The 18,987-nt window shown below is 44.7% G+C and overlaps 1 protein-coding gene and 1 long non-coding RNA gene across 9 annotated transcripts in view; one reads left to right on the top strand and one right to left on the bottom strand.

The window, feature by feature from the left end:
- The window catches only part of EXTL3 (exostosin like glycosyltransferase 3), a 155,426-nt gene extending 148,146 nt beyond the window's left edge, over positions 1-7,280 (bottom strand). For 3 of the 8 annotated variants that reach the window (XM_071742251.1, XM_071742254.1, XM_071742247.1), the window contains exon 1: positions 7,185-7,280. The gene's annotated coding sequence lies outside the window, so the exon portion shown is untranslated. Of the gene's footprint in view, positions 1-6,694; positions 6,850-7,107; positions 7,131-7,184 lie in introns of those variants that run through there. The other 5 variants (XM_071742250.1, XM_071742244.1, XM_071742246.1 and 2 more) reach the window with 3 other exon arrangements.
- Positions 7,281-12,354: 5,074 nt separating this feature from the next.
- LOC139795350 (uncharacterized) lies at positions 12,355-18,743 on the top strand. Its single transcript, XR_011725459.1, has 3 exons — positions 12,355-12,915; positions 18,006-18,143; positions 18,263-18,743. It is a non-coding gene; the product is annotated as an uncharacterized lncRNA (long non-coding RNA).
- Positions 18,744-18,987: the final 244 nt, after the last annotated feature.

The following is an 18,987-nucleotide window of genomic DNA, read 5'->3' on the forward strand; positions in this document are numbered from 1 at the left end:
ACTGCCACAAAGTAAAAACAAAGTCAGAAGACCCTGGAGGCAAATGTGAGAAACCAGCCTCAAGATTTCTTTGAACCTTTTAATAATTATTTTCATTAAATCTTAATTTTTTAATTTTTTTTTTAGGAACTCAACGATTAACATCAATAGCACTTTGCAGAAGTCACTGATTTATAGATTTCCCAGGAAGAAACGTAGCCTCAAACTCGTTTTATAGGTAATGAGCATAAGAAGTTTGCAGATTATGACAGAACCCAACAGCAAAAAAAAAACCCAAAGGTCTTCTGGGTCCATCAAATCCTACCTGCTCCACTAGAAAGGAAAGATATCAGAATCAAGACTGTTCTGTGTTGAAGTAAGATCAACCAGCCAGAACTTTTTTAACAAGATCATTACAAGGACAGCTCATGCCTTTCTCCAGGTCCTTGTGTTTTTGTTTCCTGATGCACACGGTTGAGGACTTGCAAGGAAAGGCTTAACAACAGCTAATTGCCAGACGCCACAGTAATTAGTGGCAACTTTCCAAGGCATCCATCTCTGGCTGGTTTTCCGATAGCTGGCTCCTCCTCAATCCCCACATTAAAATGAAGGTAGAAGAGGTAGGCGGCAGATTCATTTACAAGTACCCAGGTCTTCCTGGGAGAGATGCCTCAGGAAAAAAAAAAAAAAATCTTACCCAAACAATGCATGGGTTGTTGGGTTTTTTTTAAATTCCCATTTGCTATGGGACTGCTATCTTGATTAATCATCTGAGAATGATGTTAGCATGAAATATATTAGATGTACAGTGTTTTTTCAGGCAGTCTGTATCAGATGTTACCTGCCCAGCCAGTTACCTCTGTATGAGAAAGCCAGGATCACACTGTCCTGCCTCCTGCCCATGGTTACACATCACATCTTTGATGTTACTACTCAACTTATATCAAAGGTTTCCAGCCTATTTTTTTGCAGACCCTTCCCTGCAGACAGAGAGGCTCCCAGTAGTGAATTCAGGACTGCTTTGCTTAGACTTTATTGACCCCTTCCATAGAGGTTCACACCCTTGCTCTATATATTTAGGCTCTGCTCTCAGCTTTGAGGCTCCCCACTTGTTTGGCAGCTCTTCTTGTCACAAGCTCCAACACTTTCATGCCAGCTTCTTGCAGGCATCATCTGGATGTCAGCAGCACTCCACAGCACATACTCCACTCACCACCAACACAACCCAGAACACATCTCTTCCCACTAAGTGCCTACACAGAGCAGACCTGCAGTATAATTACTTCCTCAAGCCCATAATAGAAGCACAAAAAGACATGTACAAATTTCATCCCAGTGCACTGCAGCAGCATCGCATATGATGCGGGGGCATTTAATCAAAGGAAGAAAAAAAAAAATAAAAAAAAAGTCCTTCCCACATCCAGTGATGACGTGGTTAATTCCATTAATTCTGTCAGATTCAGAAGGTGAACGTGGACCCAGAATGTGGGGTATGTATGGGATGGGGGAAAGCAAGCTCATCTTCACATGGAAAATCGAGATGTGTTGATGGGACAACGTAATATTGATGTTTTTAATTGTACTGTTTTATAAAAGCAGAGGACCCAAATTCCCACACAGAATCATGGAATCATTAAGGTTGGAAAAGACCTCTAACACCCTATGACCCCAAACACTAAACCAAAACCCCTGTAGCACCTCATCTACCTGTCTTTTGAACACCTCCAGGGATGGTGCCTCCACAACCCCCTGGGCAGCCTGTTCCAATGCTTCACCACTCTTTCTGTGAAGATTTTTTTTCTTATATCCAACATGATTCTCCCCTGGGGGGGCTTGACCCCATTTCCTCTTGTTCTATCATTGGTCACCAGGGAAAAGAGGCCAACTGTCCCACTACAACCTTCTTTGTGGTAACTTTAGAAAGAAATAAGGTCTCCCCTCAACCTCCTCTTCTGCAAGCTGAACAGCCCCAGTTCCCTCAGCCTGTCCTCATAGGGTCTCTTCTCCAGACCCTTTATCAGCCTACTTGCCCTTCTCTCACATGAAGTTGCCAAACTTGAATTCCTCATCTATTTGACAGGAGTTAGAAAGTACTCAACCTGACAAGAAGTGTCCCCAAAGGAAGACAATACATGCCTGGCATAATTTATGGCATTTTGGCTTTCAAATAAATATAATTCACTTTCAAATGAATTCACAGATGACCAATACACTGGCACAGATTTGAGATGACTACATAGCTCCATGATCTTTTCATGTGACACAGAAGAGCTAAAACAAAACAGTAAGTGAGCTCATCCTACACAGTCAGATGTCAGAACATACACTTCAGCACAGCAGCACTCATACCAAAACACAACAGGAATGGAAACAAACCTCAGGCTACCTGCACTGCCACTATCCCTAAGAAAAAAGTCAGATAAGAAGACACCTGCGAGTATTTTGAATCATAAAATAAAATATTTTATGAAACAAGACAGATAAAAGGCCACCCAGCTGGAAACTGTACATTAAAAGGAAATAAAAGTGTCACCTCTGCAGTGAGAAATGTTGTTAGTGTTTTGCATTAGAAGAAACTTGAGGGGGTTTCTTAACATTCATGGGTTATTCCCATGTTCTGGTATTACTCTCAGGCAGCCATTTGCATTAGAAAAGTGACACATTTTCCTAATGCACCAAAATGTGCAGTGTTAGGTTAACAGTTGGACTCTATGATGTTGAAGGTCTGTTCCAACCAAGGTAAATTCTGTGATTTTCTGTGAAAATTCATGGACAAGAAGGAGGGCAGGGAACAGGCAGAAAATGCACACAGCCCCAACCCCAGACATGAGATCCCAACCATTTAAGAAACTGTCAGCACAGTAATTCTGAGTGTACTTAAGAAACACACCTTAAAAAAACCCAAAAAACCACCACACAAACAAACAAAACCCAAACTCCTTTCCATCCACTAGTGGCAACAGATTACCTGTTGGAGTTTTATGATACACTCCTTCCCAACAAACATAAAAGATTGGACTGCTCGATGTATGAGCCCCGATTTTCTATACTTATTTTGTTAATGAGGTCACTTTGTAGTATTAGTGGTTTCATCAACATAGCCCTGAGAAACTGTAGTGCACTCACCCCGAGTTAGCTGGGGCAGATGCCAGCAGAGGGAGCACAGCACACCTACACACTCCTTGTATGAAAGACTGGGTATTGAAAGCTTCCTCAGCAAACGCTAAACTAAAAAAAAAAATACAGATAGAAACCTGCTTTAAAATTTCTTTAGTTGCTTATGGCACGACCAGCAAGTCGAGGCAGATGCTACAAAATATCCTTTCAAATCCATCCTGTGATAGATTAGCCAGTCCTCAAAACAGACATCAATTAACTAATAGCAATGATTTCACAGAAATGGGATTTCAATTTGCACTTCAAAACTGGCCCTGCAACAACATCAATTTACCTGGGCCAGCACTCAAGGCTCCCTACGCCCAGACAATCCGGGGATCGATTGCTGTAAGCCACAGAGCTCTACATGCTTCTGCCTTTATCCTTCCCAACAAACCCCAAAACCTCAAGCTGGCTTTGCACCTCTTTGCAGGCAGCATCCACCAACACCATTTGCATCTGAGAAAAAGCTGTCTAAAAGCTGCAAGGAGCCAAATTCGACCAAGACAATCCTCAGTAAACAGGACTTTCAAGTGTTCTCCGAGAAAAACAAAACGAAACAAAAACACGGTGGGCTTTTTTGAGGATATGGCTAAACTGCAACCTCAGAAGGGTGAGCACACCTATGCTAGCTTTAGCCCAGCAAGCACAGCCTGTGTCAGCACAGGTACTGAGACTCCTCATTGCCCTTTTTCACAAGGAAGCAAACAAAAACCCCACACAGTTTGCTTGCTGGGTGGCTAAGACATAGGATTTATTCGTTACAGTAGCAGCAAAAATTCCACCCCCAATCGAAACCCCAGCCTCAGAACTGCTTCAATGTTCTCAGTGTGTTCCTGCCCCTCAAAAAGGGGTGTTTAGCAGAGATAGTAAAGAAGTAACACAACAGGCACCTGGAGGACCTGTGTACAGATGAGGAGGTGGAATCCAACGATCCAAAGGTGCCTTCCAGTTTTGTGTTTTTGTGGGGTTTCCAAATGAAGGAAATTGCCTCTGGACTAGGAACCAATTCACATTCAACTGCTGTGATTCTGGCTTCAAACGATTGGGGTTTGCAGCACTTCCCACCTCGGTGAAATCACTGCTGTGAGGAATGCCCTGAGAAGACTGGCCAGGCAACTGGAAAAGGTGGTAAGAGCTGAACAACAAGGGGGAAAACAAACAAACAAACCAACAATAAACAGGAAAAAACAGAATAAAAGAACAAATATAACCAGCCAGAAGTAAAGAGACAAACTCTACAAACTTAAAGATGATGGTATCATGGCATTTCAAGACATAATTGTCACAGAAAACAGAACTGAGATGGACTCTGCCTTTACATATGCAAGCAAGCCCTGGGAACACAACATTTTACTCCTCAGCTGAACAGTCCCAGAAAGCCAAATCCTCAAGGAAAGATGATGATGATGATGATCTTTTCCATCCCACCTCAACAGTACACAAAGAGCCCTCTGTTTTTGCCATGTATCACTGAGAATGAGTGTAAGTGAAGGCAATTCAGCAATCATGTTTTTCTTGTTTTGCATTATTTGCTGGTTTTGCTCCGACTTGAAAAATGCCACAGTCCATCCTCACATGCAAACAAACACAAGAGCCAACGCTTGGAAATTAAGAGAATTTCAGAAAACTATTTTGAACTTCCCTTCTGCAAAAAGACAGCAAGAAGTTCAAGAACTGTCTGTACCACAGCTGAGCTGCCAGGAGAATTTGGCTGTACTGTGCTCAAATCCAGACAGTCAACTACCCCTGCTCCAGAATCTCTTTAGCACTGAGCTGAACCGACACAAACTCCCATTTTTGGAATGAAAAACTGAAAAGAAGAGGCATCCCAGAGCCATGGGGGAATAAAGATAATGCTACATGTAACAATCAGGCTCTCAGATGGCACATGAAGTTAAGGGGCTTCTTAGAGGAAGAACAGTTTTCTCTCGCCCTTACCACATGATCAGCCTGTGGTTCATTTCTGATGCTACTTCTGGAAAGAAACTAGCTTAACATTATTCATTATTTGATAAAAAAACTCCAAAACACAGCAAATACTCCAAAAACCATACTATCTTAAGTACAATAGAAACAAGGATCAAATTACATTTGTAACATCTGTTTTAGACCTCAGCATCTCACATATGTAGATTTCTCCCTGAAACCAGAAATATCTGCAAGATAATCACCTACATGTGACTGTCCTTTCAGGAAACAAAGATAATTAATCTTCTTCATAGATTTGCAGCACAAAACCACAGAAATTTTAAAGCCAAGTGATCATATCAGGATAGCAACAAACCCACTTTATCAGGCACACACATAAGCAACAAGATATCAGAAACTACTCGATCAGACTCTCAATGTTTGGAATTTAACACACACAGCAACATAACTGCATATCTAGAAAGCTTCTCAGCACCTTTGTGAATCCTTAATCCTGTTTTAACTGTTTCCAGCCCCCTCCAGGCTCCAAATTGTTTGGTTTTGTACCAGCAGAATGGGATGCTAGGCAATCAGCTGCAATGCATTAGCCTGCACTGGTAAAAAATTTGATTGAGGAAAGCCCCCTTATATGTTTTTTGAGTAAGAAGAGACCTCATGTGGGGAAAACAGCTGGAAAAATATAGCAAGAACCTCAACTTCAGCAAAGAATTCCGAGGAGTGTAACACGAGCATAGGAGAAAGGCTGAGAAGCTCAGGCAGGGAACTGCCTCGTCCTTTCTGTTCCTCACCATCTCAGGAGGCAAAACCCCACTCAGGACCAGCAGGGACCACGCACGGATCCGGGGGAACGACCTGTCTGCGTGGGGTTTGTCAAGTTTCCACGCCACGGGATAGCTCCGAGAGACAGCAACACGCGGGACGGGGCCAGCACTTTCTGGAGACCGCCGAACCGGGCCCTAGGCCTCAAGAAACCACCCCCTCCTCCCGGTACCGAAACCTTCCCCGGAGCGGGACGAAGGGGGAACGCGGCGGTCACGGGGGAGGTTTCCTCCCCACGAAGCGCGGGAGCTGCCGCAGGCAGCCGGGGCTGAGAGGATGAGGCGGGGAGGGGGTGTTCAGGGTCGCCTGCTCCCCCGGCCCCTGGCAGAGTGAGTGGAAAGCGGAGGGAAGGAGGGCGGGCGGGAAGGCTGTCAGCGGCACCAGGTGCTGTCGCAACCTTCCCGCCATGAGGGTCCCTCAGCCTTGTGGGACACCCCACACCCCCACACAACCCCACACCCCACCCCTGCAGCGTCTCTCGCCCTGGGAGACAGACACCCACCCCCTCACAGGGTGAGAGATCCCCTCACAGTCTCCTCAGCCCTGAGGGAAACCCCCTCACCCCAGCCTTGAGGGACCCTATCCCCCGGCCTTCCCCTCAGCGGGGCAGAGAAGAGGCCTCCTCCCCCCTTCCCCGCCTCATGGAGGGGGGGTTCCTCCGGACTGTACCACCCCCGCCACTCACCCGGCCCCACGGATTTCCCCCCCCGAGGGGCGGTAAAGGGGGTGTGAGGGGATATAAGGGGGTGCTACCCCTGCGAGTCGCTTTCCCCCCCCACACACGCATACGTGGTACGATCCACCCTACCTCTCGGCGCCCTCACTTCACCCTCCTGGCGGAGCCGCGGTCCCGGAGCCCGCTGTGCCGCCCTCCGCGAGTGGCCGTGGGGGGAGCCATAGCCGCTGCCTTATCTTCCCCCTCCGTCCGCCCTCTGCCGCTTTCCCCCCCCCCCTCCCTCCCGCCCCCCCCCCCCACGCTCCGGACACAGTTGGTTTGTTCCGAGAAGCCGGCCGGTTTTCTCCCTTAAACAGCTGAATCCCTCACGTCTTCGGCCATTTCCGACCGAACCGGCGGAAGTTGCCGAAAGGGGTGGCGGAACTTAACGGCTTTATCCGAACGGTGAGCGGAGATAAACGAACAGGAGACGGAGGTAACCGAAGACCTGAAGGGGAGACGAGCAGAAAACGCGAAAGGAGGAGATTTCTGACTCCGGAACTTGCCGAGAACAACCGAAGCGTTTCCAGCGCGGAAAGGAAGGGCCCAAAGCTGGCGAGGACTCACAGAGTTACTCCCTTACCCTCTGCCGGCTCTGAGGAAGGGAGCAGGGCGGCAAATCCAAGCGCAGCTCTGTCCCTTTAAACGCTGAAGGAGGCGGAGCAGCCGCTGCTCCCCCCCCCTCAGAAGCCGCCCGCCCTCCGCTGCGCATGCGCGCTGCTCGGCGCCGCTCTTCCCGCCGAAAGGAGGGCGCGTGCTGCGCTGTCTCTCTTCTCCTCAGAGGGGAAGCGCCGTCCCCTCAGTGCCCCGCACTGCCTGGCACTGGCAACCGCCTCACAGCACTTCAGTCACGGCAGCCCTGGCTCTTCCTCATCTGCCTCCCCTCCCCCTTCCCGCAAACGCCGCTGCAAGGCTGGGGGTGGATCCGTGGATTGGTGGCAATCTCGGTTCATGCACCACAGTTGGTGCTGTGGTGGCCGTGAAGGTTGGGACTGATCCTCCAGAGAGACGCCCAGGTGACTCCAGGCAAAAGGGGTTATTGGGTTGTTTAGTCCGGAGGAAAGGAGGCTGAGGAGAGACGTCCAGGTGACTCGAGGCAAAGGTTGGGTTATGGGGTTGTTGAGTCTGGAGGAAAGGAGGCTGAGGAGAGACCTCCTCACTTTCCTAGGTGGGGGTCCATCTCTTCTCTCAGCTTACAAGTGGTATGATGAAGGGAAATGGCCTCAAATTGTACCAGAGGAGGTTTAGATGGGATTTTAGAAGAATATTCTTCACGGAAAGGGTTATCAAACATGAAAACAGGCTGGCCAGGGAGATGATCGAACCACCATCCCTGGAGGCGTTTCAAAGATGTGGAGATTTGGTGCTTAGGGACGTGGTTTAGCACTGGATTTGGTGGAGTTAGGTTAATGGGTGGACTCGATGATCTTAAAGGTCTTGTCCAACCACAACAATTCTGTGATTGTATTTATTCTATTTTGGGAAGCTGATCTAAGCACAAAAGACAGACTGCAAAGTCTGCTTATTGGAACTAAAATACCACTGCAGATGCAAATTTGTTACAAAATTACATCAACATCGAACCTGGAGGGTTTGTATTAACAGCACAAATTATCACTCATTCTGGACACAGTACTTTTAAATACTAGAGTGGTATTAAATGTTATAAGTGGTTAAATGCTGTTAAGTCACAGAATCTATGTAAAATTTAGGGTGACAACTACTGAACATAGCATGTAACAGATGGTGATAGAAGCTAAAGGGAAAAAAAAAAAAGCAGTGGGGAAATAAAGGGAAAAAATAGGCAAGTAATGGTGCCAGGATCTCTCAATGAAGCCAAGTCAATCAGGTTTGGTACTGCTTCATTGCTTTATGCACTGTAACTAATTATATAATTTAGGGGACACGTGAAAACCATTCATATCTATGGGAATCAAATCCCACTCCAGAGTGCACAACCTGACAGCTCTGGGGGGATTAGAGAATTTTTGCAAGAAGTATAGGGGAGAAGGTGGCAACTGTAGTCTGTCCCTGGCCACAAAGCTTCAGGAATCTCAGATTTAATAAAACATGAGCACTTCAAAACTCCCAAGAACTGCTTCACCACTCTGCACTTTTTAACAGGTCATTTACACATGTGTAAAGAATGCAAGGAGAAACTTAACTTCTACACTGAGATGAAAAAACAGTGGGAGGCAAGGCAGGGGGCCACAGGTCTACCCTTTCATAAAGAACAGAAAATCCAATCTCAGAAGCAGAGAACATGCTGTACTGAAAAGTAGGAATAGGTACAGCAGGTTCAAAGGCTCTAAGAAACAGTAGTTGGTATTTTTCAGGGAAAAAAAAAAAAAGAGACTATGACTGCATTGCACAGTACAAAACAAAACATCCAAATCATTGAACACACCCACATTGTCCTCACACACACATCTGTTCCCACTCTACCATGGCTTGAGATTTTTCTGTTCCACCCAGCTCTACCAGGAGCACTGCACAAAGAGTGCAAAGGAGACATTAAATTCTTCAAGACCTTGAAGAAGAAATAAAAAATGGAGAATGTGCACTTCAGGACACAACTCAAGAGAATAATTCCTCTAGCTCCCAAAAGAAAAGATTTCAGGACCAGCAGCCAGTTTGGAAAGCTCAGGAGTTACCAAGGCTATTAGACTTTATATGGATGAAAACAGCTTCAAATTTAATCCCCTCCTCTGTGTGCTTACCCTTCTTATTCTAATGTAAAAAATCAGTATTAAAGGGGAGTTTTCAGTTTCCTTCCACCAAGCCAGAAATCCAGTGCTCGCCTGCCTTCCGCATATCCCAACAGCAAAATTACCATGTTCAGATATCCTCATTTTCCACGTTTTCTGCTACCTAGACTTGTGTTTTCTCATGCATTTTCAAGAACACAAGTAAAACTTTCATGTCAGAAGTGGATCCTAATGGGCAAAGTCTGTAACCTATGATAAATAAGAGTTTAAACAAGCACAGAAGTTGCACAGAAAGTTGCCTGGCTCTTTCCCTAGCAGGGAAGAAGCCTTTTACTCCGAGCAGCTTCTCAGCCTGGCTTCCCAAAGGAAAAGGCCTTAATGCCCAGCACCAACAGTCTGCACAGCACCAGTCCTGGTAAAGACTTTTCAAACTCCTTGGTGACTTTTAATTGAGGGGCAGAGGTGTAAAAATGTTACATCTGCTGTATGAAAGCCTGCAGCTGCCTTGCAAAGACACCAAAAAAAACAAACCAGAACAGTTCAGATCTCCCCACTTCTGTTCAACCTGGTCACCAACTAAGCCACCAGGCTACCACCCAGCTATCCCAGTGGGATATTTCCAGCCAGCTAATAAGTGGTTTGGGGCTACCAGGGAGGTGCCTGGGGCTACCAGGAGGTAGCAATAAAGAGGGATATAGGGATTTGCAGAAGGACAAGAAGGAGGGAGGTTTGGGGGTGGTGGGAAAGGAAAATGGGGTGAGGGCCTGTGCTGGCACACACCTGAGGAGACAGAGGAAACGGTGGCAATCAAAAATGGAGGGAACAGATAAAATCTAAGACAAAACTGGCCTCATGAGTCCCACTGCTCACAGAACAACTTATTTAGCCCCCTCTATAGTTCCCCTTCATGCTGGGAACTTCCCTGACACTGCCTTCTACACAGCTCTGCAGTTGGCAGCTGCAGTTTATTTAATACAGTGAATGCCATCACACCTTTGTCTCCTCCTTTACTTGGTCTCCACTTTACCTCTTCTCACCCACACCAAATTCCTCATCCCACTTAATTGTAACCATTTCTGACATCCAACATCCTGGTGTCTCCAATCTGCTATAAACCACATCGAGTCCTTTCAAGCAGGAATTAAGGAGTTTCAGAGCCAGCTGATGCCATGGCACGCTTCCATGGCCTGAAATAAACCTCAGAAAAACACCCATTGCTCCTCAAGGGAACAACAAGCTGAGGGGAGGACCCTGAACTTTCATCTTTTCTCTGCCACAGACCTTTTGGTAAATCTTTTTTAACCTCTTTCTCCTCCCTTCCACAGACTGAGGCTGGAACAATTTTGGATTTTACAAGTTTCTTTAGAATGCTTTTCAGCCACACTCTCAACCTCAGACACTCCCATCAGATTTCATGGGATTCAGTCACTTTTTAGCCCCAGGGTGCTGTAGGTGCTGAACAGATCATCCACATCTCTCAGCCACTGTGGAACAACTACACAGCAAAGCTCAGTTTTTCATCCTGCTGAGACTTGGACTGCTTTTGGCCACCAGGTATCCCACAGCACACTTGACAAGAGAGGAAATGTTAATCTGGGGTACTGGCCAAATTCCAGTTTAGGTAATTATGTTCTGACAATTCTCCTTGCTGTTTTTAATGGATAAGGATTTTTTTTTCCTTTTCTCCTTACTTTATGTCATAAAAGCAGTGGCCTGGTCCTGCTCCTGCTGTTAAAGCAGCTGCCAGGCTTTGCAGCCTAAATAGCTGCATTTCAGCTATTTAGATAAAGGCATCTCAGTATGTTTAAAAAAAGCCCTTAGAAGACCCAATGGGCACCAGAAGTATTGTAACAATACACCCTACTGCTGGCCAGAAAGCCCAGCCAAGGGCTAGAGGATGAAATTAAGCCCTCAGTGGCAATATCTATGTTGGGAAAGGAAAAGTTAGCCTAAGAATCAATTACCAACATCCAGATTTTTCCCTCCCAAATGCTAATTGTAGTTTGGACTCAGTGCAGCCCCAGCTGGGATCCAAACAGCAAATGCAGTGAACTATCAGCATCCTCCACAGGGGAACCAGATCCTGGTGGCAGAAGAGAGTTAAGTTTATAAAAGCAATGAAAGCTTTTAGCAGATTTTGGAGTAAATACTGGCTGGTAGTGAAATGGGGTGAGGAAAAGAAATGCCCCTTCCCTTGCTAGTAAAGGCACAGTTCCTGTTTCTCGTTTTATGTAGCTCTTTGAAAGGAAAAGTCCCAAGGCAAGAAGTGGGGTACAAGGTTTTGTTCAAGGTGGAATATTATGGATCACACTGGGAGTATGGCAACTTGCACTGCCACACATCTGATGAAGGATAAACAGTCTAGATAAATCAACTAAGTGACTTTAATAATGCTGTGTTTGTAAAACCATGCATAACCACACTATGTTATTTTCTTCTACAGAACCACAGTGCCTAAAAGGGTAATTTCCATATTTCAGCAACAGTTAGGTAAGATAAGAGAGCTTAGGACAGTGGTTATCAATAAACCATGAGAGACCAGGTGGCTCAGAGGATGGTTAGAGACACTTCCCCAGTATTTCCCAGATCCTTAGCAACTGAAGGCTGCTTCTAACCTTGATTTGTTGACCAAAATACGATTTTCCCCATCCCCAAAACTACCAGCAAATCAATTTTAGTCTGATAAACCAACCCCTCCTGGCCTTGGTGGAGCTTGACACAGTGTGAGCAGGCAAAGGCAGAGCAGCTTTTCTTACCCTCACAGCAATTCTACAGTAATGCTGTGAGCCCAGCCCTCACTTCTTTTGCATTTTTATAGTTTCCTAAAATATTAAATGCTTTGAGCCATTTGGAGCCATTTTATGGGCGTGTACCAAGCCAAACCAGGTACATGAACAGCAACCTGCTACCAGCAGCAGCCTTCCCAACACTGAGAGATGTTGCTCACAAGCCACTGTGAGAGCAACATGGCACAGGGGCTGCTTTTTCTGTCCAACAGAGAATCCTAAAATCAAAGGATTTTTTCCTAAAATCAAAGAATGTTGCTCTCCCATCCTCAGCTGGGCCCCTGCAGGATTTACAGCAGAGTGAATGTGTATGAGGTATTTTGTTTCTCTTTTTATCTAGACTTAACCCTGTTATTCTAAAAAAAGTAAGATATGAATCACCCAGCATCAAAAAAAAAATTATCTAAACTGTATCTAAATAAAAATTTTATCTACAAAAATATTTTTTAAAGACTCCCATTAAAATACTTCCATATTGTAATACCAGTGGAAATTTTAGTAAATATTAAGATGTGGTCCAAAGCAGGAAGCAGCAACCCAGCCTGGTGACAGCCAAGCCAAACTCTGAGTGGATCTTGGTGGTGACTGAGTAATGGCACAAAGTACCAGCACTGCTTAAGGCTCCTTCCCCTTCTGAGCCCTTGCTACACAAAGGAATCTCCTGCTTTTCTGTAAAATTCCCTTGAATTCTTTGAGTATTGCAGCTAACTCTGCTTCCCCTTCATCTCAAAACAGATGCTTTGAAGTTTTCCAGAGCTATCCAGGAAAGAAGACACATCCAAATACCTACCTACCCCCAAACTCCACCCTGGAACAGATGGTGAGGTTATAAATACAGAAGCATCTGGTAACCACTGGTAGGGAAAAGTTGGCAAGCAACAGCTTATTCTGTTGTACTAAATATTCCATAATTTAAACTATATTTAAACAGGAGTTAAAAAGAAACAGTTGTTTCATTTGTATATAACATAATCCCAAAACACCTACATGTAACAGCAGTTTACCTTGGGCATTACCCTCTTGCCTACAAAAAGCACTTTTTTTTTTTTTTTTTTTTTTTTTTAAATGAAGCATTCAGCCCTGTCTAAACTTAAAAGTAACTGCAAAACAGGCAAAAAATCATCATTTCAGCTTGTGCTTTGTTGCACCAGACAACCAAACTCAAGGATTTCAGCTCACCCTTAAGTCCATGCAATCTTGAGGGGCCTTGACAGCCTGCCAGGTTGCCAGGAGTGCTTGAAGAGACAGAAGACTCAAGGAACAGACTTCACTCACAGGGACCTGTGTGCTGAAGCCAGCTGGTTCATTTGTGCCCCCCCTCCCTCCCCCCCTTGTTCAATTACCACAGCATAAACTGGGGATCATTCTTCCTACGTGATTGTCAGAAACCCAATCTGTTAGAAATTACAGCCATCATATAGTAAAGAAGGCTGGTAAGCACAGAAACAGGTGGTTAAGATAAAAAATCCCACCTGCAAATCCCCAAACCCAAGTCAGGCCTGAGCGTGCACGCTGCCCTTGGCAACCCCAAATCCATTTCCAAAACTGTTAAAAATAATCTTTTGGGATGCTGCTCCGTGGTTCTTCCTGCGAGCTGAGTGAATCATCTGTGCTTGTGAGAAATCCAAAGTGATAGCATGCAGAAAACCATCTTTCTGGATTAAAGTCACTTTGGGAAAAGCCTGTAAAAGGCTGTCTGCTGGGATTGTGCTGGAGGTCCACTGGAGACCCCACCATCGGATTTGGATGTGTGCAGAGAGCTTTTAAAAAATGACTAGAGAGAGAGGAAGAAATCCTCCAAGGAACTGGCTGATGAGGGAGTCTTAAATTCCAGATATAAAAGGAAGAATAAATATGAACAGCAGGGCCTTGTTAGTCTGGGATGTAATAGCCAACAGACAACAAAATAGGTGATGGGCAAACCAGAGGTGATTCTGCTGTAAACTTTTTGGCAAATAGTGAGGCTGTTGTAGTAATAGCTGCTTGTGATCACTCAATTCGAGCCTATTTTCCACAAATTGGTTCAGTTTAAGCAAAATAAAAGCAGGTTTGCAGGGTTTTCGATTTCAAAAAGAAAAGCTGAGGTAATTAAGGGAACTAGTTTGGGATGCTGAGGGGGCTGAATGGCTGAATGGTGCCACTTACAAGACCTTGAAACAAGAATAAAAACCATCTGCCATTTGTGTCCTAAACAGAGGAGCAAATACAAAGTACACAAAAGGAAGCAAAGAAAAAATGCTGGAGATTGGAGACAGCCATGGCCAGGCCCAGACTGAATACAGATGCTGCTGTCTTACCACTGAGTAATGAAGAGAGCACCCAACACAGGGGTGAAGGAAGCCTGGGCTACAAGAATTCCTGCAATTTTCCCAGCCAGAGGAACATCAGCTACACAGCTCAGGCTGCCAAAATATCATTTCTGCTAACAAGGATTTCTAACAGCTCTCCACAATCCCCCAGCTAAAATTAAAAAAAAAAAAAAATAAAATCAAAGAATCAGACCGGTTTGGGTTGGAAGGGGCCTTAAAAGATCTTCTACTTCCAACCATCCAACCAAATCTTCATAATAAAAGCTTAGAAATGCTGGAATGAACCCTCTCATCCCATGTTTGAAAGTGCCATCCCTGATGTCACCACATGACATCCCATCAGTACCAGCCTATGTCAAACAGCATCCCCCCCAAAATGGAGAGGGGGGACCTCTAAGCAGAATCTCTCTGCTTAAGGAAGGAGGACCAGGAAATCACAGCTGTCAGTTGCAGACAAGACTTGAGAACACTCTGAATCAACACAGAAAAGGCATGGAACCATCAAGGCTGGAAAAGCCCTCTAAGATCATCAAAGTCCAAATGAAATACAGAGCCTAAAGTGCACTGGGAGATTGAAGTACTAAAATAACTTGGCACCCATCTCTGATAAAATAACTGGTTTCTTTTCAGAAGAAGGCAGTTCATCCTATTTATTGGAATTATAGAAAAGTGACAAGAAATCAGGGGACTGATAAGAGGGGGGAAAATGGAGATTGATAAAGAGAACAATGAGATTGATGATAAATGCTAGTGTGCATTAAGTGCTGCAGGTTTTTTAAAAAGCATCATTACAAAGTTAAACAACAACAAATAATTGTCATTAAAAATTATACAATAATAGAATATGCTGAGCTGGAAGGGATCCATCAGGATCATGGAGTCCAACTCTTGTCCCCGTGCAGGGCACCCCCAGGATCACCCCATGTGCCTGAGAGCATCATCCAAATGCTTCTTGAACTCAGGGTTGGTGCTGTCACCACTTCCCTGGGGAGCTGTTCCACTGCTCAGCTGCCCTCTGGGTGAAAAACCTTTTCTGGTATCTGACCTAAACCTCCCCTGATTCAGCTTCACCCCAATCCTGAGTCCTGTCCTTGGTCACAGGAGTGAAGAAATCAGAACCAGTCCCATCTCTTCCCTTCGTGAGGAAGCCACAGACTGCACAGAGGTCACCCCTCAGCCTCCTTTTCTCCAAACTGAACAATCCAAGTGATACAATATATTTGAAGTCCTAACTTTACTAAAATGTACCAAAATGCTTAAATAAATAAATAAAAAATAAATACAATTTAAAAATCTAAGCAGTACAAGCCTGCTGCCAAAATTGACCACTAAAACAGGGTAACAGATACCAGCTTCTCCTTTTTCCCATACAGGTACTTCCTTCTTTCTGCAGTTCACTCAATTCAGATATTAGTGCATTAGAAAGAAGGAAACCATCTCAAAGCTGAATCATTACAAAAATATTTCTTAAAACAAAGACTTTCTAAGTTTTTTTTTTCTCATACCTGCAGGATTCTTAAATGTATTTGCAAAAGCACAGGACTGGAAATCCTGAGTTTGATCCCTTAATACCGAAGTCAACCACATTGTGTAATCCCATTAATACATTTATCAGGCTCCATCTTCCCAGTAATCACATTTTTAGCCCTTGTTACCCAATTCCCTTTAGAAAGCTATTCAAGAACCTCACTTGGTTTGAAGCCATTCTCCTCAATTCCAGCCTAAACTTATTCAGAGCCATTTGTTCCTGTGCCAGGATTGTCATTTCACTTAAATAACCCTTCTCCCTCTCTGGCATTTATGCCAGTGTATTTATAGAGAAGGAATATCATTTTTCTCTGCCTTTTCTTCTTCCTGGCTTACCATCCAGGCTCCTGTAATAGTTTTGTGAACCAGCTTCTCTGCTCTCCAGATCACTTCCAGCAGACACCCTCCCCTGTGCCTTTTACAGTTGAAATCAATCTTTCTCCTCCATGGATGAGGAACACGTACTACATTTTAACCACTGCCACTCCACATTTTAACCACTGCCACACCAAAACCAGTTGCAGTGACATTCACATTTCCTTGTTGCTAGAGGAAATAACGTGGCTGACAAATGTGATCCTGGCATCTACCACTGTGATGAGGACAGCGGAATTATCCTACAACTGATTCATAGAATCATAGATTCATAGAATCATTGGCTGGGTTGGAAGGGACCTCAGAGTTCATCAAGTCCAACCCTTGATCCACTCCCCCCGTGGCTCCCAGCCCATGGCACTGAGTGCCACATCCAGGCTCTTTGGAAATATCTCCAGGGATGGAGAATCCACCCCTTCCCTGGGCAGCCCATTCCAATGCCTGATCACCCTCTCCAGAAAGAAATTCTTTCTAATGTCCAACCTAAACCTCCCCTGGCACAACTTGAGACCTCTTGTGCCCTCTTGTCTTGCTGAGAGTTGCCTGGGAAAAGAGCCCAACCCCCCCCTGGCTCCAACCTCCTTTCAGGGAGTTGGAGAGAGTGATGAGGTCTCCCCTGAGCCTCCTCTTCTCCAGCCTCAACACCCCCAGCTCCCTCAGCCCTTCCTCACAGCACTTGTGCTGGATCCCTTCACAGCCTCCTTGCTCTTCTCTGGACCTGCTCCAGCACCTCAAGCTCCTTCCTGAGCTGAGGGGCCCAGAACTGGACACAGGACTCAAGCTGTGGCCTCCCCAGGGCTGAGCACAGGGGCAGAATCCCTTCCCTGGACCTGCTGGCCACGCTCTTCCTGACACAGCCCAGGATGCCATTGGCCTTCTGGGCTAGATTAATACATTCTAAATTCCAATATAGGAACCCCAACTTTCTATTGGAGCTGATGTTACAGGAGGTTACATTTGCTTACAGGGAAATAGTCCTAAAGTCATTCATTCTTCTGGTGGGATGTCCTGGTTTTCTTCTTTTGATGAAATCTCCAAATCCCATTAATTTCTGCTGTATCATTAGTCAATGCATTAATTAACACTGATCTTGGGACCAGTCCTTGGGAAACACTAATTGCCAGCTTGTCCACCAATCCTTCTCTTCAACCATCCTACCTTTTCTCATGTGACTACAGGATGTATTGATGCAAAACAAGAGGGCAAAATACTTGAGTTGTGGTCGACTTGAACTGCCTTGCTTTGCATTTTTTGTCTTCTTTTTTCTTAACAAAAGGCTGATTTGCTGGGGGAGAACAACAAAGGCATATTTCTCTGTAAATCAGAACTCCAGCTGAACTAGAAAGCTGTCCTATTTTTTACAGTTGGGCATCTGTAAAAATTAATACACTCTGCAAGTCAACACATTTTATGTTAAAAATGGTAAATGAAGCTTCTTAATGAGTTGTCTGACTTTTTAATTGCACTTGGGATTTATGTCAAATTTAAAAAACAATTAGAATGCAGGAAAATGGCACGTAAAACTTGTAGTTAAATAAAATTAAGCCCAATGTGCTGAATACATAGTTTGAATTAAAACAAAGTGGTTCACTGTACAAAGGAATTCTGCAGCCTATAAATAGAACCCATTTCTATCTATTCAGCATGTCTTCAGGTTTTCAGAACTTGAAACAAAATTAATTTCTATTCCCATGTGAAGGAAGAGCTGATGCTCAAGTAAAATGGATGTGGCTACTCCACTAAACATCTCTGAACCCAGAACACTTGTGCAGCTGTGCCCATGTTGTCAGAAACACCTCTTAGCAGGATAAAGGAAGAGCAACATCAGCAAGCAAAGGTGGGCAGGGAGGAGCTTCTATTACTTTTAGTCCTGCCTAAAATTTTTGAGAAAGTATTCACACGTGGTCCTGCTCCCATCCCTTTGCTCTCTCTCCATAAATTCCTGTCTCCTCACAGGAACTCTGCACAAACCCACAGGCTGACCCCACCATGATGATCTGAAACCTCATCAACTAAAGAATCAGGCAATGAAGCTGTGGACGTGCAGGAAAGGAGAGGTCAGTGAGAGGAGCAAACCAAAGAAAAAAGATGAAAATCACTCCAGCTGGTGTGAGGAGGGGTTTGATCCAGCACAATAAATGTGCTGCTATGGATCAGGAGCTGTTTTACCCAGTAGTTGTTACCTCAGCCTGAGCCATGGGAAGTTGTTTCAGCTTCCTTACTGGTGGAGGAAGGCTCTCCAAGTCTTCTTCATGCACTTGTCCTGAAGCTCTTTGAGATCATCCAACAGATGGCAATACTCATGTTTGATCAGTACCAGTACTGGCTCAAAAGTGAGCAAGAAAACAAATAGTTTCTCCTGGTTACTCCAAGGTTCCACTAAAACCACTATGTTGAGTTTTAAATTCAATCAAATTTAAAGATTAAATTTCTCCCACCAGTGACTACCTTTTTTTTTTTTTTAATTAAAGAAAATAGGTTGAACTTTAGGAGTGTTACTGCACTAGAAGCAGCAGCAGAAGCTGCATAAAGTGCATCACAGAAAGATGCCACTGGGATCAGTTGAAGCCAACAAAACTGAAAACATTTAGAAGGAATGAAGCCAAAAGCACAGAACCAGCTTTAAACTTGGCACACGCTGTGGCAGGAGGCCAGTGGAAGGAGAACTTGATAGAAGAGCA

The sequence above is a fragment of the Heliangelus exortis genome, chromosome 3 (assembly GCF_036169615.1).
Source record: "Heliangelus exortis chromosome 3, bHelExo1.hap1, whole genome shotgun sequence".
NCBI lineage: Eukaryota > Metazoa > Chordata > Aves > Apodiformes > Trochilidae > Heliangelus > Heliangelus exortis.